Raw genomic sequence first — 23,247 nt, 5'->3', positions numbered from 1 at the left:
CATTTCAGTGAAATTTTAACAATTCCAAAGGCCAGCACCTGCATGTCTTTGCCCAAGGGCTTTCTCTGTTTCATCTGGTAAAAGTCACCTCTTCTTGCAACCCCCAGCCAAGGAATAACAAGAGTAAGTAATGAGCCCAGCTCTCTAGTCCTGCGGATGGGATAACTCTGAATTTCTCAGTTCTGTAATGGGATTAAAGTTCACCTGTCTGTGTTGACAATCTGCTCAAAACGCACACTTAGGGGATTTCTTCTGTCCCTGTTTCATTTCCCCATTCTCCTACCGGTGTTTCTCAGGATTAGCAACCAAATTAACTGCTTATTTTCATAACAGCTTCAGGTGAACCCAAGACAGACATTCACAAAAAAGGTGGGTTGTGCAAAGACAAATCATAAAAGAAGAAAAATTGTCAAAGGTAAATTTATTTTGCCTCGCAGGTTTCAAGGAAATGAACATTAAAGGAATAACTAATTTTTTTAATTTATCAGATTGTCCAAGATTTAAAACTAATCCTCAGTGTTACGGAAGCACTATTCAGGGAATCCTTGTATACTCTGCTGATGAGAAAACAAATAGATTAAAAACATGTAAAAAGGGAATTTAGCAAAATATATCTTTCCAAAATGTTTACACTCTTTTGCTCATTGGGTCCACTTTTATTACTTCTTTATTCATTTATTCACTAAATTACATTAAATTAAATGTGCTTTGATGCATAGCATACTTTATGCTAAGTATAAAATCAGAGACTAAGGAACCCTAAGTGCAAACTCTCAGAGTGTTAGTTATATTAGAGGAAACTAGTAAATGTGGAGAGGTGGGGTTAATGAAGGAATAGACAAAATTTCCTTGGATTCCCTTATTTGTCTCCTTTCGTCTTGGTCTAATGTTACACTGCCCTTAAGCTCCTGGCTCTGATACATGCCCTTGCTTAAATGTTGGTGTCTTCTGCTGGCCTGATTCTGGACCTTGACCCTTCCTATGTTATAAAATTGTATTACTGGCATTGGCCTACCTATTTTTTCCTGGGTGCCTGACTTGGATCTCTTTCAGTTTTTAATATATCTTCTCCCATAACTCAATGTTAACCACTTCCAACCTGTAACATACTGTCACCCAAACTATTGCTCCATTTGCTAGCATGCACTACCAGGGTCCATGTTTTAAAATAATATGCCAATTGCACTATTTTACAATCCATGTCAACAGCGATTGGAAAAAAAGATAAGACTGACAGACTTTAACATATATATCCCAGACTCTAATAATTCTGTTTAAAAAAAAAAAGATTCAGTAAAAAAAATAAACAAACCAACCATGAAAATCACCAGCAAATGATAGGTACACTGTGTGTATGTATGTGTGTGTGTGTATGTGTGTGTGTATGTGTGTGTGTGTGTGTGTGTGTGTGTGTGTGTGTGTGTGTTTAACTCAGAACATTTTTTTTCACAAGGGAATCTTTTCTGTTCGAATATTTTACATACAATGAATGATATTAACAAATAAAGACCTGAGGACTGTATGATCCTCAGGATATTAAGTATGGGAACTTTAAAAAAATACCTCAAATTTTTCTTAAGCTCTTAACATAGGAAGATAAAAATTTTCACAGTTCTAGGTTTTGAAATGATGGGTTTTTCCATGGTAGCCCCACACCCCAGGGATTCACTGGTGCTTAATCAATTGGCCATCTGCCAAGATGTTCCGGCATCAGCAAGAAGGTAGAGAGTTGTTGCCAAACCATGATTTACAGAAGTAACCACAGCTGATAATCAGGTCAGAGCTGCTGCTCAAGTTCTGTTCAAATAAATGCCAGAGAGTTGGGCTCCAACCTTAGACTTGCATCTTGGTGACAGAAATGTACGTATCAATCTCAAAGAGCATTACATACCTATTTGTAGGAAGGGAAAAGATGACATAAATGCATTGTGAAATTAAATAGGTATTTGAATTTACTGCCAGCATTTAAAAATGAAATTTATTTTTCATTCTATATAAAATCATCTGTCATATTTAATACTACATAAATTATATGGTAAAGTGTATTGAACTTCTTGGTTCAAATATATTTAATGATCTCTTTGGCTTAGTGATGAATTTGTGAGACAAAACTTTAGGTGATTTCACTATACAAGTGGGTCGTGCTGACCTTCAAAAATCTCAGTGTGCCTAATAACTATTTGTCTCAATATATGAAACTCAGACTTGTAGTATCAGTGCTTTAGGATGCTGGGTGGAAGGATCACTTGAGACTAGGAGTTCAAGACCAGCCTGGATAAGCTAGCAGGACCCCATCTCTACACTAAAAATTAATACATAAAACATCAACCAGGCATAGTGGCATGTGCCTATGGTACAAGCTACTTGAGAGGCTGAGATGGGAGAATCCCTTCGGTCCAGGAGTTCAGGGTGACACTGAGCTATGATCATGCCACTACATTCTAGCCTGGGTGACAGAGCACAACTCTAAAATATATATGTATATAAAATATATACATATTCATGAATATATACACATATATATGAAGTTAAGTGTATGCAGATTTAGGTATCTTCCATTAAGCTGTGATAGGACTGTATTAGCGCATTTTCACACTGCTATAAAGATACTACCTGACACTGGGTAATTTATAAAGGAAAGAGTTTCAATTGACTCACAGCTCAGCATGACTGAGGAGGCATCAGGAAGCTTACAATCACAGCAAAAGGTGAAAGGAAGCAAGGCACCTTCTTCATAAGGTGGCAGGAAGGAGAAGAGCCCAGCAAAGGGGGAAGAGCCCCTTATAAAACCATCACCTCTTAGGAGAACTCACTCACTATCACGAGAACAGCATGGGAGAAAACGCCCTCGTGATTCAATGACCTCCACCTGGTCTCTCCCTTGACACATCAGGATTATGGGGATTATAATTCAAGATGAGATTTGGGTGGGGACACAAAGCCTAACCATATCAAAGACCTTATGATTTGCGTGGCTTTCATAGGGTGAAAATACTTGAGAAGTCTGTAATGTTACACACCAAATAAAATATTTGAAAACTGCTAGAAATAATAAAACATGCATAGCTAATACTTACAGAGATTTTTATGTTTCCCAGGTATTTTCATTGAGCTATTTGCACTTTATGTTTACAGTATGTTTATAAAGCAAAAGGAGTCAGTGAATACAAAATTCTACTTTCCAAATGGCACAAAGCAAAGTCAGGAATTTGCCAGAGGTCAAAAACCTTGGCTAACAAAGGCCTGAATAAGTATATCTTTGCTGCCTCATCTTTGTGCTCTTCAAAACAAGTGACCTTGAAAGGGGTAATCTTCCACTGGCAGAATTTTGTGTTTAATATGAATAATGAATATTTATTGGCTTTCCAGATAGTATTTTAAAAAATCAGCTCTGAATGAGACACTTATTTACTTTACTGTGGAGATAACCTCTGCATGTGATTAATTATGCCTTATAATTACAGTCTGCATATGAGTTCATTTTAACCATGTGTCATTGAGTTATTTATTAATAATATTGTTTTAGCCCAGCATTTCAATTAACTATACATATCATTGGTGATTTTTAATGATTCCCCAGTTTTAAAAATGAAAAATTGTGTTTTTTTGTATATTTTAATTTACCAGATAAAACAAAAATGTTTACCAAATGATATTAGTTTATTTCATGCAAAAGACCAATAATAATATCAAATACATTCATAATAATTTGAATAAAAATAAATGAAAATTCTGCACTTTGTTCAGCTTTTTGAAAAGTTGTTCAGTCTCTAGCTGGAAAATGGAATCACAATGCTGGAATCCATAACATACAAAACATAATAATAAAACATCCAATGATGTTTTAATCCAAAGTTTGCAAACACTTTCATACATATGATATCATTGAATCCAGACAATATGAATAGCAGCTAATGAATGGAAAGGATCAATCTGCCCTGGTAGTCAATTTGGGCCCCTACCATTTATGGGTGATTTTCATTTTTTAGAATGAATTTCTGCAGAAATGTGAAGCCAATATCCAGTGTTTTCAAGAAAATCTACTTCTTACATTCTGGAAAATATGTGCATGAAGTCCTTTTAATTAACTATCATCACTGCACATCCCTTCCCACCATCACTTATGGCATTAATTGTAAAATAGCAAAATCAGTTCATGCTATTCAAACATGGAGCATAGCAGTGCATTCTATCAAATGGCACAATAGTCCAGGTGATAATGTGCTAAAAAATGGAATGAGTCACTATTGAATCATGGGAGGAATGACATTGAAAACTGGATGAGATCCAAGTCAGGCACCAGGGAAAGAACAGGTAGGCCAATGCCAGACTAACACTAGAAATGCAATATATAGCTCAGGACAAGTGAAGATCTGGAAACAGTCCAAGAGAAGGTGCTTCCAAGATTTAAGCAATGGTGAGCATCAGAGCCAGAGTCTTGAGGGCAGTGTAACATCAGAGCCAAGATGAATAAATGAAAGAGAAAGGTAAAGGAATTCACAAAAATTTTGTCTATTCTCTTGTAAACTTTGCCTCCTCCACTCTTCCCAGTTTCCCTTACAGCAACTAATATTCTGAGAGCTTGAATGTAGGTTTTTCTCATTTCTAATTTTATTTTTAATACAAATAATACAAAATCAATAAATCAAAGAATTTTCTTTTTTTTTTTTTTTTTTTTTGAGATGGAGTTTCACCCAGGCTGGAGTGCAATGGCATGATCTCAGCTCACTGCAACCTCCGCCTCCTGGGTTCAAGTGATTCTCCTGCCTCAGCCTCCCAAATAGCTGAGACTATAAGCATGTGCCAACATGCCCGGCTAATTTTGTATTTTTAGTAGAGACGAGGTTTCTACATGTTGGTCAGGCTAGTTTTGAACTCCTGACCTCAGGTGATCCGCCCACCTTGGCCTCCCAAAGTGCTGTGATTACAAGCGCAAGTCACCACACTCAGCCAGTATTTTCTAATTAGATATAATTTCTAATAGATCTATAAATAATTATTAAAAGTGGACATACTGAGTTGAAAAACATAAATGTTTTTAAAATATGTTTGTAAGTATTTTTGCTAAATCACCTTCACATTATGGGAAGATTTCCTGAATACACCCTTTATAACACTGAGTTTTGTCTCTTAATTTTGGACAATCTTGACAAAATAAAAATAGGATCTCCCTATTTGTTTAATAACTACAAAGCAAAAGTTTTTTTTTCACTTTTATTCTGTGGGTTTTCTGTGAATAAATATTCATGATTTTTCTGTAGTGGTTTGTTTACTCACTTTTTATATATTTTATTTTTAATTGACAAAATTGTATGTATTTATAGGGTACGATGTGATGTTTTGGTATGTTTACTATATGGAATGGTTTCATCAGGTGAATTAACAAATCCATGACCTTAATGCTTGTCTTTTTTATGATAAAAACATCTCAAATCTACTCTTTTAGCAATTTTGAAAACTTAAAAATATTGTTGTGGAAGTGTCTGGGTTCTTATAGGAACTTTCCCTGAAAGTGGTATTTGAGTGAAAGTAGTGGGTTGAGTTGGTAATCTTGGAAAACCCTGATCACAGAGAAGAGAAATCAGAGAAGAGAAGGGGCTGATAAAGGCTCTGTGTTTTAGTGGGTTTCCATGCAAAATCATCCCATCCATGGACTAGAAAGCTGGGGTATTTCCACAACAGCTCCTGTCCGTCTACTTCTAGGGACTCTTAGGGGATTGGGCATTAACTCTTTAGCACTTTCAGCCTGCCACAGGCCACTGGGGTGAGGAGAAGTGAGTACTGGCTTCCTGCCAATATTATGAGCCAAGAAGAGTAGGTAAGTCATCTACGGTGTCTGCTACAAGGTGGATTGTTGCCTTCGTTGTTGTGAAGAAATATTTTAATCTTGAAGGATATTAATTCTTCATTGTTGTTCTATCAACTATTTTTCCTAACATATTTTTCTTTTAATTTTTATGGATATTTTCATGTACAATTTTAAAATGTCATGCTTTTCACTTACATTTTGTCCATTGTTCTTATACTTAAATCCATTTTCCACTAGGAGATATTCACCAATATTTTAACTTAGATCTTATTTTTCATATTTGGAGTTCCAAATAATATAAGAAAGCATAAGATAACTGGTGCCTGTAATATTCTCACTGTAAACATTGAATACATTTGAATATATACTCATACATTTGACATTGGTTGGTTGCATAATCTAAAAGTACTCTCTCTTCTCTCTTCCTAACAGAAACTAGAATTTTCCTTGGATAATTTTTCATCCATCACTGTGCAGCACTGGATGAATCCTAATTGTACAATCCTTACCATGGATACTGCCGTGGATACTGGACCAGATAATGGACCTTTCCCAATTGGTATATGGCATTTTCTATGCTCACAGGGTCTGAACTGGAAGTCCCTCAATCAAGGGGAATCACAGGCATTTGTTTGATTTTTCTGGTGAAACAATGCCCTCTCCACATGGGTGAAAATGAGGAAGCCATAGCTATAGTTGCTGCTTGCACCTGTCTGACAGTTGCACGGTAAAGCAGCCTGAGAACTAAGCCAACAGAGAGAAGAATGCCAGAATGGCAGATGAATGGACGTGGAGTCTTAACTAGATTGAGGCTGTTACGTTTTTTCAATGTCATCATCCAATAACTCCACTTCATTGTTTAAATCAATTTTTGTTTCACTTCATTTACTTACAAGATACAGTCCTGATTTAATTAAATATATGTACTCTTTGTTAAGATCATATTTGACTCATTTTAGATGGAAAGGAAAATTATTAGAGTTAAAGATGTTTATAACCCAAGAACACATAAATTATTTATGATAATAAAAGATAATAATTACCTGATGTTAAATGTGAATGCCCTTAGTTTTCTATAGAAAGTCCTAGCAACATTTGTTCTTGTCTGTGTGCAACTCCAAAGTATTTATTTTCTGATATGGTCAGGCTTTGTGTCCCCACTCAAATCTCATCTTGAATTGTAATCCCCATAATCCCCACGTGTCAATGGAGAGCCAAGGTAGAGGTAATTGAATCATGGGGTTGGTTCCCCCATGCTGTTCTCATGATAGGGAGTGAGTGAGTTTCTCACAAGATCTGATGGTTTTATAAGGGCCTCTTCTCCCTTCGCTAGGCACTTCTTGCTGCCATCTTGTGAAAAAGATGCCTTGCTTCCTCTTCGCCTTCTGCCATGCTTGTAAGTTTCCTGAGGCCTCCCCAGCCATGCTGAACTGTGAGTCAATTAAACCTCTTTTCTTTATAAATTACCGAGTCTCGGCAGTTCTTTATCACGGTATGAAAATGGAGTAATACATTTTCCTCGCAAAGATCCATCTATATGTAATATATCTTGGTAAATAAGACAATACTCTCAACTTTAATAATTATTGTGTTTTAATAATCCATACAGTTATTCGGTCAAACTGATTCATTCTACAAATAAAGAAACTGAGGCCCATTGAGGTTAAGCTATCCGTTTCCAGAAGTACTGGTTAAAAAAGAAAAATGATAAACCAGGCCTCTGGCTTTTCTTTTTTTTTTTTTTTTGAGTATTTTTATTTGAAAATGTTAATTCCTGGTGGACAACATGAGTTTCTGAATATTACATTATCCCTGTTGATTTAAACCTTTATTCACAAAATATTTGTAGCTTAATATCAATTTACTTTTTTATATATATATGATAGGAAATTATTCTCTAGTTGGAGAATGTTGATATATGGCAATTAAGTATATCCACACTTGTCCCTGGGATTTTTTTTTTTGTACCATAAGAAGTTTTATGACTTTTTAGTAAAGACTGCTTAAAGTTTAACAGGGAAAAAATACAATCAACTAAGAATTGAATGAATTGAATAAAGAACAGCTAAAAAACATTTATGATCAAAGTTCCATTCACTTGGTCTTTGAGGAGTCTGTTTAAATTAAATACATTTATATGTGAAATCTTAGTGTATTAATGCAAATATGTCTACTTTAAAAATTATTCATTTGCATTTTCTGAATTGTTTCAGAAACACACAGGTTATAAGGCTACAGAAAAAGTCTAGTTCTAGTATACAATGTTAGTGTCAGACTTCTAACTATTGTGACCAACAACATTACTCTTCCACTAATTTCACTGATGAGTTCAGAAGTACGTAAATGCCATCACTGGTATGTTTTACTTGTTATTTTCTTGTTTTCAAAACAACAATAGAGAATGTTTTTCCATCTCTTTACATTTTGTATCAGACTAAGTTCCACTGCAATAAGAATGGCATAGGCCTGTTGATTTCAAGAATATTTCTGTAAAGCAAAACATTTTTATCAACTAAACTAACATGGCTCTTATGACTCTGATAACAAATGTAACAGCTGAAATCCAGCAATGGAGAAAAGCAAAACAAAACTACATCATAGACTCAAAATCATTAATTCAACAAATAACATGAGATACGTATATCATATGTAATTTGGGACTGTTAAAATCCAGCATATTTTTCTTTCCAAAAAAATGTAATGCCATCAGTGAGAAAAAAAAAATCAATATTCTAATAACATTTACCTTGGATTCAGTTTCATTTTCCCTGAAAATATCAGTTTCTAAAAAAAAAGTGCTCAATTTTTATAGTTCACCATAACTTATGTTAATTTTATGATTACAATGAGTCAAATACTATATTAAGGGTTTTATAGAAATGATCTCATTTGATATTCACATCAACCATTTGGGAGAACTGTTTTAATGACCTCTCATTTATAGATGGGGAAACCATAATTCAGAGTGGTTAAATAATTTCTCCAAGGTCTCAGACTTCTTACATAGCTGAGATGAGATGAAACCCAAGTCAGTTTTGAATTTAAATATCATATTCTTAATGCTACACTATGCAGCATTCCTGCCTGTCAATTTTTTTGCTCCTGAATTATTTTATGTTTCTTTGGTCTGCTATTTTCCATACTGGCATTTGGGATCTCTTGGGTATGTGTAATGAACACATTTCAGATACCATGACATTTACATGGTAAATAATCTTTTCAAAAATAAAACTGATCACCATAAATTCTGATCTTTGTAGTGTTCCTACTTTAATTCAATGTTTGAGAGCCTACTGTGCTCCAAAGACTAGATTGAATTTTTTAAACCTAAAGATGTATATAATACAGTTCTTACCCTTTACGATTTCTCAAGGTGCCTTAATTTATCTTGAAAAGTTGTAACTCTCACAAAGGAAGGCATATTAAAACAGAGAAAAAACAAATCATGAGGTCCTTGGCTTATATTTGCTGGGAAACTTTTTACTATGGCTTCAATCTCATTACTTGTTATTGGTTTGTTCAGGTTTTGGATTTCTTCCTGGTTCAATCTTGGTAGGTTGTATGTGTGTAGGAATTTTTCCATTTCTTCTAGATTTTCCAGTTTATTACCATATAGTAGCTCACATTAGACACTAATGATCCTTTGAAATTCTGTGGTATCAGTTGTATCCTTTTTCATTTCTGATTTCATTTATTTTTATCTTCTCTCCTTTTTTCTTAGTCTTGATAAATGTTTGTCAATTTTATTTAACTTTTCAAGAAACTAACTCTGTGTTTCTTTGATCTTTTGTATTTTTTAAATTTCATTTATTTCTGCCTGGTGTTTATTATTTCTTTTCTTCTACTAATTTTGAGTTTTATTTGCTCTTGCTTTTCTAGTTCTTTAAGATGCATCATTAGATTGTTTATTTGAACTTTTTCCTCTTTTTTGATGTAGGCACTTACAGCTATAAGTTTCCCTCTTAGCACTGCTTTTGCTGTATCCCGTAGGTTTTGGCATGTTGTGTTTCCATTATCATTTGTTTCAAGAAATTTTTCAATTTTCCCACCCCACAACTCTCTCTGTCTTGTTCCTGCTCTTGCCATGTGATGTGCAAGTTCCCACTTCACCTTCCACCATGATTCTACACTTTCAGAGGCCTCCTCGGAAGCATATTTCAGTGCTATGCTTCCTGTACAGTCTGCAGAACCATGAACCAAATTAACTTCATTTCTTTATAAATTACCCAGTCTTAGGTTTTCTCTATAGCAATGCAAGAATGGCCTAACACACTAATGAAAGATTGCTGGCTTTGGAATTAGCTTTCTATTTGCATACTACTCAATTCACAGATATTCAACAGCAATTATGTAAGGAGAAGTTTGAAAAAGGACAGAGATGGGAACACAGGTTTCGAGAAAGTCTGTGCACAGCACTTTGGCCTAGCAGAGAGTTTTACTTCATTGTACCATTAGGCAACCAAATGTATCTTATCCCACTCCATTTTCCAGTGGTCAGTTCCTGTGTTAGTTTATATTATTGTGTAACAAGTTACCATAAATCTAGCAGCTTAAACCAGCACCCTTTTATCAGCTCACAGTTCTGTAGGTCAGAAGTCTGACATAGTGTGCCTGGGTTTTTTGCTTATGGTATCACAGGGTTGAAATCAAGGTATCGGCAGAGCTGAGTCCTCATTTGGATGTTGTGAGGAAAAATCTGCTTCAACGCCCTTTCCCATGTGGGAGAATTTAGTTCCTTGCCATCGTAGAACTGAGGCTGTGTTTCCTTGAAGGCTGCCAATTGGGGTTTTCTCTTACCTAGAAAGACCCATATTTTTTGTCTATCCTCCATCTCCAAGTCAACAGAAGTTCTTCAAAAACGTATTATGCTTTAAATTACTCTAACTTCCTTTTACGCTACTAGCCTGAGAAAGTTGCTTTTTTTACAGGATTCTCATAGCTCCTTAAGGATTAAGCCCATCTAAGAAATCTCCCAGGGACATAGTCACAGACTCTGAGCATCAGGGTAGGACACAGCTACTTTCAATAGATATTCAGAAAGTGTTGGGTCCATCTTGCATCCCTTATGAGAGGTTTTTTTTTTTCAAGTTTGTGTCATTATCTCAGTGACCACCTCACTTATGTCAGTGCTTAGTATCTCCCTTTCCTTTACAGTCAGTCATGCCATGTCCCAGAACTCTTGGCCACAGCGCCTTCAATGGGCTGTTGCTCTGTCTTCCAAGGAAAGAAGAGAAACTGGAATGTGGGGAAAACCACCCTTCTCTGGATTCCTTTTCTTCATGCCTCCCAGGCACACTTCATGGGTATGCCAGACTTCCCTGAGGGATGAGGACATGTTCAATAATTACAACTGAAAAGGGAATCACACTCAGGATAGTATTTTGAAAGACAGAGCCTGGAGTAGGGTGAGGAAAAGAAGATATTGATTTAAGAAATCACTCTTGGATCTGTGGAAATGCTAGTTCTACCCTCATTGATCCTGCACTTCCAGGGACCTGAGAGCCAGTTCTCTCTTTCATGTTGCACCCTTGGCACCTGATCCTGAAGGAAACATTCACCCTCCAGTTTGTGCCTTGCAAGACCCTAGTTCCAGCTCTGTTCAAATCATAAAATAAGATGCATGAGACTACTAAGGAAACTGAATATACTGAAATATGATTATTAAAGTAATTAAAATCAAATATGTGATACTGTAATACATGAGCTTGTGAATGCAGAAAATAAAGATATCCAGGCATGAGCCCAGTAGTTTTGAAATAGTGTAAACATGCATATTTCAAAATATCTGCACAAATGTAATGTGATTTGAAAATATCCCTGATTCTTTGTTGTCAGTAAAAGTTCAGAAATACTGCTAGCATTACAATGCTGAGGTGAGGTGGACGCATTGCTTATATTCACAATAGAAGGAAATGCTGATTTCTAATTAAAGATTCCTCATGGGAAAGATCCATTTTTCCTCCCAAGTTCACAGACTCCTTTAATTCTATCCATTAACTTCAGTTTGGAACTCCAGTGTAAAGCCATCATTCAACATTCTGAATATCTAGAGGAATTGGGAAGGAAAAACAAAGAGAAAAAGCTGTTCTGATTCCCCAAGAAAGAACAGATTTACATTTGATTTGTAGATTATTCCTGAATATCTACTATGTGCAGGGTGTTTGTCAAGAAAAGTGACAAAGGAAACAAAAACACTTTATTTGAAAAAAAAAATAATAAAAATAAATTACAAAAGAATGTTCTCTGCAGTCATTGTGCTGACTTTACAACAGGATTTCTACCGCCCCCAGAGGGAGCTGAGTTTCAATTATTGAGATGTACATTTGATCTAGTTTAACTAACCTACTTACAGTGGGCCTGGTCTTGGAAGGGAAAGATGCAAAAAATAAGATTGTTCTGTAGGGCATTTTTGTGATAAGTCAAAACACTTAACCGATTCATTGAAGATTACCAAACTGCAAGATTCCTAAGCGGTAGTAAATATTTAAATCTCAGATGGAAACAGAATTAGAAGCAAGAATTAACTCACCTAATCCTTTCACCTGCTCAGATGTAATAGGAAGGCTTAAAGAGAGAAACCTTTGGATATTTGCTGATGGCGCACTTGTGAGCTTCCCTTCCGTTACTGAACACATGGAGAGAGTAATTTTTCAAATTGACATTCACTTTTGAAAATGGTTTTATATGTTAAAATAAATCCAACAAATGTAAAGAACCCATTATTTTAAAGGCGATGAACAGCAATAAGCTGATTCATGTCATGAGAATAATTTTATCTTAGTAAATGTCTTCTGCATATCATCTGCAAGGCTTTTTCTAAAAATAAACCCTTGAGAAACTAAACCAAACTGCTTTTTTTTTTTTTTTGCAGTATGTAGAAATCTTCAAAATACTACAATTTAAAAGCAAATTTGACCAGAGTTGGGTTACTTTCACTATGTTTTTTTATAGGTCAAATTGCCATTAATTTCACAAATAGTTTCCCAAAACAAGCCTGATACTTATAAAAATAGGGTATAGGGTAGATGCAACTAGCAGAAAATGCAAGATTAATAACTCACTAGCAGGGCTCAGCTTCAGTGTCTCCATTATAAGGAAGATAGTAAAATGCTCACAGCTTTCAGCCTTAATTCTGACACCGACCTCCAGGATGCATTTTAACTGTGGTGCCAGGTACTGGTGAAGGGCAGAGTCAGATGAACTGAATTCGGCTTTCTTACACCAGCTGGATGGTCTTGAGCAAGAGCCTTATCTTTAGTAAGTCCCAGTTCATGTATCTGTAGAGTGGAGCTAGTAGCCTCACTTAAAGGGCTATCAATGAGTATTGAATGAAATAATACATTTGAAAGAACTTGCAAACTATAAAATATATGAGGGTTTTTTAGTATGTACTTTTAATTTTGTTTTGATTTCAGTTTTAGTTTAACAGGTTTATTGGGTATAGTTGATATATAAAACCTTGCATGTATTTAATGCATATAATTTGATGCATATGTTTGGACATATGCATACAGCCATGAAGCCAGTATCACAATCAAAGTAGCAAACATACAGGTTGATCGTTATTTCATAAATTATTTTAACTTTCATTTAATTTTTTTTCAAATCGGTGGTTCAGGTAAAATAAAATTTAGCAGCTTGGAAAGGACAAACCCCTCTCTTAAGTATCATATGCTGTAATTGAAGGAATTACAAGGCTCTCCATGTGTGCTTCTGAGGACAAAGGAAAAGAAAGGAGATCATAGGCTAATGACAAGGAGATCACTCATCCTAGCAACAGTCCTAAAATTCATAAGGCGAGGCTGGTGATATGGCGGAATGGCCCATTAAAGCAATCCAGCTAAAAGCACAGGTATCTGACAAAATACCAATCTCCAGGAAAAAAAAAGAAACCCTTAGGACTCAATAAGATACACATCACATCTAAAAAATGGACAAAAGATTCAAACAGATTTTTCACCAAAGAAGATATACAAAATGAAAGTAAACACAAGGAAAGGTATTCAAAATAATTAGTCATTGGGGACATGAAAATATTACTAAGGAAAACATGAAATAACACTATATACTCATTAAAATGGCTAAAATTTAAAAACTACTGATAGCACCAAATATTGGTGAGAATGTGAAGCAACTGGAACTCTCATACATTGTTGGGAGGGATGTCAAAGTGTAGGATCATCATGAGACAGACATTCTGAAACTGGAAACACCCCAAATGTCATCAATAGAAGAATGGATAAAATGTAGTATTTATGCAACGGAATACTACTCAGTAATTTAAAAATCTGGCTACTGATACATACAATAACAGGGGTGAGTCTCAAAAACATAGGCTCAGTGAAAGAAACCTTACAAAAAAAGAACACATACTGTATGATTCCATTCAGGTGATGGTCCAGAACTAAACTATAGTAAATAATAATCAAAACAGTGGGTTTTGTTTTTTGTTTTTGCCAGGGGGTGAGTTGGGGACTGTCAGGAAAGAGGTATGAGGGAACTTTTTAAGGTGGTGATGGAGTATAAGTTACACAGATACATTCATTTTTCAGAACTCAGCAAATGTACACTGAAGATTTGTGCATTTCATTGTATCTAAATTTTACATCAAAATTGTTCGAAACAATATTGAACTCTAGTTAATATATGCACACTGAAGTTCTTAGGGAAAAGTATACTGATATCTGTAATTCATGAAAAGCATCAAAAATAAGATTGATGGATTGACAGACAGATGAATAGATACCTGACAAAACAAGTATAGATAAAATGTAGAATCTAGGAGGTGGGTAGATAAAGGTAAACTATAAACATTGTTTCAACTTTGCTACTGATATACTTGAAATTATTATGATAAAATTTTGAAAGAAACTGTGGAAACACATCCAATTATGCTATCATCTGCAAATACTATTCTAAAAAACCTGAAGTCCTGAATAGCAGGTTGTGGTATGTCCCTTACCTCCATAAAAGCAGCCATGAGGCAGTGTCTCCAGCACCTAATTATGATTCGCTTTAATTTTTAACTGCCCTGTGACTCTGAATGTTCTCACTTGGAGAATTTAATAGTCATGGAAGGGTACTTACTTCTCTAGAAGTCATGATAATATTCTCATGACACTGAAAGTTGAGACTACTACTCAACGCTCTTGGGAATCAAGTAAAAATGTAGAGTGATGTTGGCTCATGTTGGCTCAAAAACATGAGCCTTCATCATGGGCATAGGGTTGCCATCCTAGAGTAGAGCCCTTGGGACTCTTCAGAGCAGTGATTAAAGATAAAAGAAAACTATAATAGTCCTAAACAAGCAGGACAGCCCACTCAACAAACAGACCCCTTGGAAACGAAAGTGTAGGTTATTCCTGGTTTTAGAAATCTGACCAAGGCAAGAATAGGGAATGAACAAAAAAGGAAGAGAACTGCAGAGGAAATGTCCCCTGGATATATGATCACTTGGAGAATGGTGAGATAGACTTCCCTTGTATCTTAGCTTTCTTTTCTGGATTTCTTCAGGACATTTGGTACAATGAATTCAGAATGACAGCCAGTGGGCTGAATCCAGCAGAAGGTGGCCTACGCAGTGTTTGGTGTCACTTTTTAATTTTAATTTGGATCTCTTTCACTAGGACACATACTCTCCTGTTCAAACCGGATGTATTTATCACACTGTCTTATACTTGTCCAGATTTACATATTTATATTACTTCCATGACCTCTACAGGAAATTGAATTTACCACCACTTCTTTGAAGAGAGATTTTCATGCCTTTTTCTGTTATTTTTTTTCTTTTCACTTTACAATAGGAGTTGATCCAGTAGTTGTTGCTTAAAATGATCTGTGTGTTGCTGTTGTTGTTATTGTTTAACTATTGGTAGGTTTACACATACTGTTTATTTCAAACATAGTAGAACCCACAGGTTGTGAGTACTGAGATGACTCTGGCTACTGTGGCAATGTCTCCTCCAATTGCAGAAGTTGTTGTGGTATGTATACCTTCCTGCCAGAGTGAAATGTGTATGTTTGTCGTTGAATGTTTGATTGCTGGATTACGTGGGGGCTGGATAGGTATTGCTGTGGCTTAATACACCAGGTGACACCTTAAAAGCAGAATACAAAGAACCCAAATCTCTCTGCAGTTCCTTAGCACAAAATATGTTCAATACTTTGTGTTCTCTGTTGGATGGTGATAAACCAATCCAGCTAGCACTTTTCCCTTGGAAAATGTAAGTAAGTGACCCTAGAAAAGGTGGAGCTCTAGAGCTTGGATTTTATCCTAAAAAGTGCTGGTGGGTTTTGTTGTGTTCCTTAATAGCCTTCTTGCATAGTCCAGTCCTAGAAAAACTGAGACTAGAGTAAGTTCTTGACTGCTGAGACAACCTTCCCTGCTCCCTCATGTCCCGATATGTCCATGCAACAGAATGCCACCAGCAACGATAATCTGCATGTGCCTCTTTCTTGACTCCTGAACAAGGGCCCATACACAGGTAGTTCACGTATCCGTATCTGTGTATCAATTTAGTATTATATCAAATGTTCTTCCTTCTATCACCAGATCCAGTCGAGCACCCAGCACTTTATAGATGCCCATTGATTCACTGATTCAGCAAATGCTCACAGACGTTCTCCTCTAGACGGCACTGGCCTAGGTGCCAGGGATACCAATATGCCCAATAAATAATGAATGAATAACTTTCTATCAGTGATGTTAGGTTCCATGTAGATGTTACCCTGGACTGTGCTTTCTAGATCTCTCAAAAACCCAAGGGGTAAGCAATTACAGTCACAGAATTCTACAAGAAAAGTAGCTGGGCACATGGAGATTATTAATCCAAATCTCCTGGCTTTACAAGTGGTAACTACCCACTAAAGGCAAGATAGCCCAGAACAGGTATTTTATAAATTTAAGAAGGTGAAGTTGCCAATTCTGTCATAATGAAAACATTTGTTAGGTATCCAGGGTAATGCACATCTTTTCTTAATTTGGACTAGTTGCAAAAAATATGTTACAGAAGAAATGTCTCCATAAATGTTTTCCTGAAATCTAATATAATGTGTGCAAGGATGTTATCTTGCTTATTACCAAACCAGGAAAAGGTTGCTGTTTAACAATTTAGTTCAAAGTAATTAGCCTCAAAGAGGTTGTGATTTAGAAATGCTGCCCATAACTCCCATTAACTTTAATTGAGTTTATAGTACATGCAGGAAAGAAAAGAAAAGAGAGAGAGAGAGAAAGAGAGAAGAGAAAGCACATAGTACTCCCTTTTAAAATTACATTTAGGGTTAATTCAAGAATTATAGCTTCTTGTTGACCTGGTTTTTCTGTTGAAATTATTCCCACAATTTGTTTATGACCATTTTCACATCATTAACTTTTATAGTTGTTTTTTGTTTGTTTTAAACCACTCCACGTTTATCCTTTCAGAGCTCCTCATTTGTAGACCTCAAAAATTATTTTTGAATGGCAAGTTATTTCCCAGTCGTCCTATTTCTTCCAAAGTCAGCCTTTGTTATTATCATTTTGAAGCTGTTTCTCCCAGTTCATTCTCCTTCTCCTGGAGCCTCACTGTTCATGTTCATACTTCCTGATTCTTCCCCCCAGTGAGACATTTGCCACATAAAATCCAAGTTGAATTACCTCTTGCTTTTCTAGCTTTTCCAAAGAAAGATTTGCATTTTTTTTCCACATAAAATATATACTGTGTCCTTGAAAATCTAAACTGTGACCTAGACTTAGGGGAATTATCAAGGAAAACAATCCTGGTCAAAGTGCTAATGGAAATGGAGGCAGAATGAAGGGAGTCCGGGAGAGGGGAATCTACCCTCACCTTTCATGATATATGTACCTCTTCATCCCAAATCTCATGGACCCCTTGAGTCCTCTACTAATATAGTTATCAGACATTTTCCCTCAATGTTACAACTTCCTTTTCTTTAAAATTCTAAAATATTTTCAGTACTTAGAAAAGTATAGAAAAAGAATGATTTGGCCTGGCGCGGTGGCTCACGCCTGTAATCCCAGCACTTTGGGAGGGTGAGGAGGGTGGATCACAAGGTCAGGAGAACGAGAACATCTTGGCCAACATGGTGAAACCCGTCTCTACTAAAAACACAAAAATTAGCCAGGAGTGGTGGCGTGTGCCCGTAGTCCCAGCTACTCTGGAGGCTGAGGCAGGAGAATGGCTTGAACCCGGGAGGCAGAGGTTGCAGTGAGCTGAGATCTCACCACTGCACTCCAACCTGGAAGGGAGGGAGGGAGGGAGGGAGGAAGGGAGGGAGGGAGGGAGGGAGGGAGGGAGGGAGGGAGGAAGGAAGGAAGGAAGGAAGGAAGGAAGGAAGGAAGGAAGGAAGGAAGGAAGGAAGGAAGGGCAAAAGAATCATTCCATTTCTCAGTAAATTAAATTTTAACATTTTGCATTACCGCTTCCATTCATTTTCTATTGCTGTGTAGCAAACTACCACAGGCCTTGTGGCTTAAAACAACAGCAATTTATTTTATCTCACCATTTCTGTGGAAGTCTGTTTCCCTACGACTTGCCTTCTGTTTGGAGTAGCCCAAGGCCGACACCAAGGTGAGGGCTGGGCTGCATTTTCATCCGGAGGCTGTGGGTAAAAACAGTCTGCTTCCATGTTCATTCTTGTTAAAAAACTTTCAGTTCCTTGCAACACCAGGACTGAAGTCCCCATTTGCTCTCTGACTGTGAGTCAGGGGCTACTCTCAGCTGTGTTTCTTGCCATGTGGCCCCTCCATTTTCAAGCCAGTAGTGGTATATCAGATCCTTCTTCTACTACAAATCACTGACTTCCTCTATCCCTGACCTCTAGACCCAGATTTAAAGGGTTTATGTGATTAAGTCTGATCCACCTTTTTTTTTTTTTTTTTTTTTTTGATGGAGTCTCGCTCTGTCACCCAGGCTGGAGTGCGGTGGCGCGATCTCGGCTCACAGCAACCTCTGCCTCCCAGGTTCAAACCATTCTCCTGCCTCAGCCTCCCAAGTAGCTGGGACTACAGGCACCTGCCACCACGTCCAGCTAATTTTTGTATTTTTAGTAGACATGGGTTTTCACCATGTTGACCAGACTAGTCTCAAACTCCTGACCTCAAATGATCCACTCACCTCAGCCTCCTAAAGTGCTGGGATTACAGGTGTGAGCCACAGTGCCCAGTCAACCCTTTTTTTAAAGTTAATCTGTGCCATATAAATTAATCTAATTTCAGACATAAAATTAATTATGTTCTTTATCTGGGATTATGCATGGCATGTATATAGGGGCCAGGAATCTTAGGGATCATCTTAGAATTCTGCCTACCATACCACTTCAGCAACTTCTTTTTTTTTTTCAATATAAGGTTTTACTCTGTCACCCAGGTTGGAATGCAACACTGTGATCATGACTCACTGCAGCCTTGACTCCCTTGGCTTAAGCAATCCTCCTGTTTCAGCCTCATGGGCAGCTAGAGCTATAGTTACACACTACCACATCTGCACCTGCTAATTTTGTTATTTTTGTAGAGATGGTGTCTCACTATGTTGCCCAGGTCAGTCTCTAACTCCAGGGCTCAAGAAATCCTCCCACCTCAGCCTCCCAAAGTGTTGGGATAATAGGTGTGAGGCACTACACCGAGCCAATTTAATAATTAATATACTGCAAACATGCAATAGCATACTACATTGCTGTTGAAATAAACCAAGAAGTTCTATATTGATCTACATGGATAAATCACTTAAAAATAATTGGAAAAATGAAATTTAAGATGGTATAGATGATGATATACTATTCAAGTAAATTTTATAAATGAAGATTTTCTCTCTCTCTCTCTCTCTCTCTCTCAGTGCATTTGGTATTTAAATGCACTGACAATTAAATATTGCTGAACACAATCCTATTACTGGGTATATACCCAAAGGAATATAAATCATTCCACCATAAAAACACATGCACGTGAATGTTTTTTGCAGCAATATTCACAATAGCAAAGACGTGGAATTAACCTAAATGTTCATCAATGGTAGACTGGATAAAGAAAATTGCGGCACATACACACCATGGAATACTTCCCGGCATAAAAGAGAACAAGATCATGTCCTTTGCAGCAACATGGATGGAGCTGGAGGCCATTATTCTTAAAAAACTACTGCAGGAACAGAAAGCCGAATTCCACATGTTCTCATTGAGTAGACATGGACACAAGGAAGGGAATAATAGATCCTAAGGCCTTCTTCAGGATAAAGGGTGGGAGGAGGGTGAATATAAAAAAACTACCTATCCAGTACTATGCTTATCACCAGGTGACAAATTAGCCTGCACACCAAACCCCTATGACACACAGTTTACCTCTATAACCAACCTGCACTTGTACTCTTGAACCTAAAATAAAAGTAAAAATAAAATACATATTGCTGAACCCAGTTTATCTATTATACATTCAGTACAGTGCCCAGAGATCTCATCAGCTGCCAGATCCATGAGTCGCTGATTCCCTTACCTTCTTCTCATCCTTCTCCATTATCACAATTTCTGGAAGTAAGCTGCCATGCTAACTCTGGAAGGGCAACACATAGGAAGCGCAGTGATTTTGGGTCCTGACTTTTCTGCCCTTGACTGATTGCCTTTCCAGGAAACCTTTCATTTATACCCTTTCATTTATACCCTTTCATTTATACCCTTTCATTGACCACCCCTAAAATGAATTCCTCCCCAGTTACCGATCTGAATAGGTCAAGGTTGCTGCTATTGCCTTTTGGATAGATGTCATCCAGCTTCCTTCTGAATTTGTTGTTGCCTCTCTAGTATCACTTCTCTCAGGTGCTGCCAGAAGCTTTACTCTCTCGAAAGCTTCACCTCCTTACCATGGCTCTGGGAAAGCTCCTCTAAGAGTCTAGTGTCCCTCAGTACCCACCATTACTGTTAATTTATTCAAGCTGTAGTTCTCATTCCCTACTATCTGCCAAACATTCTTCTAGGACTGGATGATACTTCCATATATATGTATATGTGTGTGTATATATATATTTGTGTGTATATACATCTCTACACACATACATACAAATATATATACATATGTGTATACATATACACACACATATGAATACACACAAACATATATATGCATACTATATACATGCACACATACCCAGAGAGAAAGAGAAAGAGAAACAGAGCAGATGAGTAAAATGGATGATAAACATAGCATGTTAGGTAGTATTATGTGGTTATGGACCAAAAATAGGAGTAGGGAGTACAGTAGATGTGTTGGGTGGTGGGTAAAGTATAGTTATATTCATTATGATTGCACTCATTTTTACTAAAAAAAAAAAAGTCTGCTTATCTATCTCTTTTCATATGTTATAAGCTCTTTGAACCCAGAGACCATATCTTACACTAATGCCACAAATATGTGGAGTGTTCATTACGTGGTGAAGAATACAATAGCGAACAAGTATACAGAGGCCCCCACCATCTCAGAGCCTAGAGGTTTGTGGAGAATGCTGGCATTAAACAGTAAATTCCAAGGGCAGTGAGCAGACATTCACAAAACGACTGTTGCATAATTGGAGTACTGGATTCCTAAGGCATTTTCCAGCAGTCTGCTTTTCAATCTCTTTTTTCGTGGCCATGAAAAATGGCCTGGGTCTTCAGATTTAACCTTCCTATAACACGTGCTCTGAGCATCCTGATGTCCGAGCTAAACATGACCTGAGATTCACTGAATAATTATGTAGTATTCCTTAATTGCTTGCCACAGATTAAAGGCTCAATAAATAAATTAGAGACCTTGTATTAATTACATTTTCTTAAGACTGCAATTCTAGCTTTGTGTTACCTAAATAGCATTGTCTGTACTGTCTTTTTTTTTTTTCTTAAATTAAGGTAATCATTTTCTCACAAAGATTGGCCTGCTCTTTCAATAAAAGGAAAGCTACACTTTGACAATAATCTTTAAAGGCTGTTGGTAACTTAAAAGTAGAGCAGTTTTGGAGATCAATAACTTGGCCAGGAAAATCTGAATTATTTTGTTTTTCATTCACTTATCTCAGATTATTTCTTCAGGTATAGCGCATCTCAAAAGTTTGAGATCATAATTTTATATTTGAAATATGATATACAATTGCACACTGTAAATTACTACTACTGTACCTGGGTGCCTAGTAGGACAACTGGCATAGTGCAGGCACTTAATAAATTGGGTGAATTGAGTAATAAATAAAGTCACATTATGTTTTTTGTTTGTTTGTTTGTTTGTTTTTGAGATGGAATCTCGCTCTATTGCTGGGCTGGAGTGCAGTGGCGCAATCTCAGCTCACTGCAACTTCCACCCCCTGGGTTCAAGCGATTCTCCTGCTTCAGCCTCCCGAGTAGCTGGGACTACAGGCACAAGCCACCACGCCCAGCTAATTTTTGAATTTTTAGTAGATACGGGGTTTCACTACGTTGGCCAGGATGATTTCAATCTCTTGACCTTGTGATCCGCCTGCTTCTGCTTATCAAAGTACTGGGATTACAGGCGTAAGCCACCACACCTGGCCCACATTATGTTTTTTAATGATTTACTTGATTGCGTATTTTTGAGGATAAGACAAGTATCGCTAAATATGCTTTCCATCTAATAAATAATAGAAAAGAAACATGTTTTTAAAATATAAGGGATTGTATATGAAATCTATAAATCTTATAGTGTGTGTAAATATATAATACAGTGTTTGACACTTAATGTGTCCTTAGTAAACGTTAGCTCTGGTCCCTTTATCCTAATTAAAAATATTTCATAAAAAACATAATTTCTCTCACTTCCCATTTTAACTCCATTTTCCCTTAATTAAAATAATTTATTTTCCTTTATGGGTTATAGTTTGTCTACTTTCTTTTATTTTGAAATCCCATATATGCTTTCCAAAGCAAAGCCATCAAATTATAATAACTCATTTGCAAACTGGGTAATTAACTTGGTTCTTGTTTTCAAAATGATTTCTGATGTTTATGTCAATTTGCTAGTCTTATTCAAATTGAATGCAACTTTTATTTACAAAATGGCTATATCAAGAATTAGATTAAAGCTTAAGTTACTAGAAATAGTGGAGGTAGCAAAACAAATATTAAATAATGTAGTAAAATTACAAATATTAAATAATGTAGTAAAATACATAATTGTATGACTGAAGAGTATTGTGCTGTTCTTTATACCTTCCACTTACATTTGGACAACAAATCATTTTATTCAAGGACACTCAGTGGGAATATCTGACCTAACACTAAAGATTTTTACATTGGGCAAAAAAACATGGTATTGATGGGAAACCTTGTTTTTCTATGCACTTGTCCAATTGATCAAGCTAATAAGCAGTGGGAATAACTATCAATTGAAAAAAATATGTACTTCTTGATTACAACATGGTTCTTCTGTTATATTTATGTCAAGGCATCATCATCGTCATTCATGT

At 36.5% G+C, this 23,247-nt stretch overlaps 1 long non-coding RNA gene across 1 annotated transcript in view; it reads right to left on the bottom strand.

The window, feature by feature from the left end:
• The window catches only part of LOC144333330 (uncharacterized), a 323,101-nt gene that overhangs the window by 21,727 nt on the left and 278,127 nt on the right, over nt 1–23,247 (bottom strand). The window lies entirely within an intron of this gene.

Source organism: Macaca mulatta, chromosome 12, assembly GCF_049350105.2.
Source record: "Macaca mulatta isolate MMU2019108-1 chromosome 12, T2T-MMU8v2.0, whole genome shotgun sequence".
Taxonomy (NCBI): Eukaryota; Metazoa; Chordata; class Mammalia; order Primates; family Cercopithecidae; genus Macaca; species Macaca mulatta.
The sequence above is the reverse complement of the archived record's forward strand: the minus strand, read 5'-3'. Positions and strand labels throughout refer to the sequence as shown.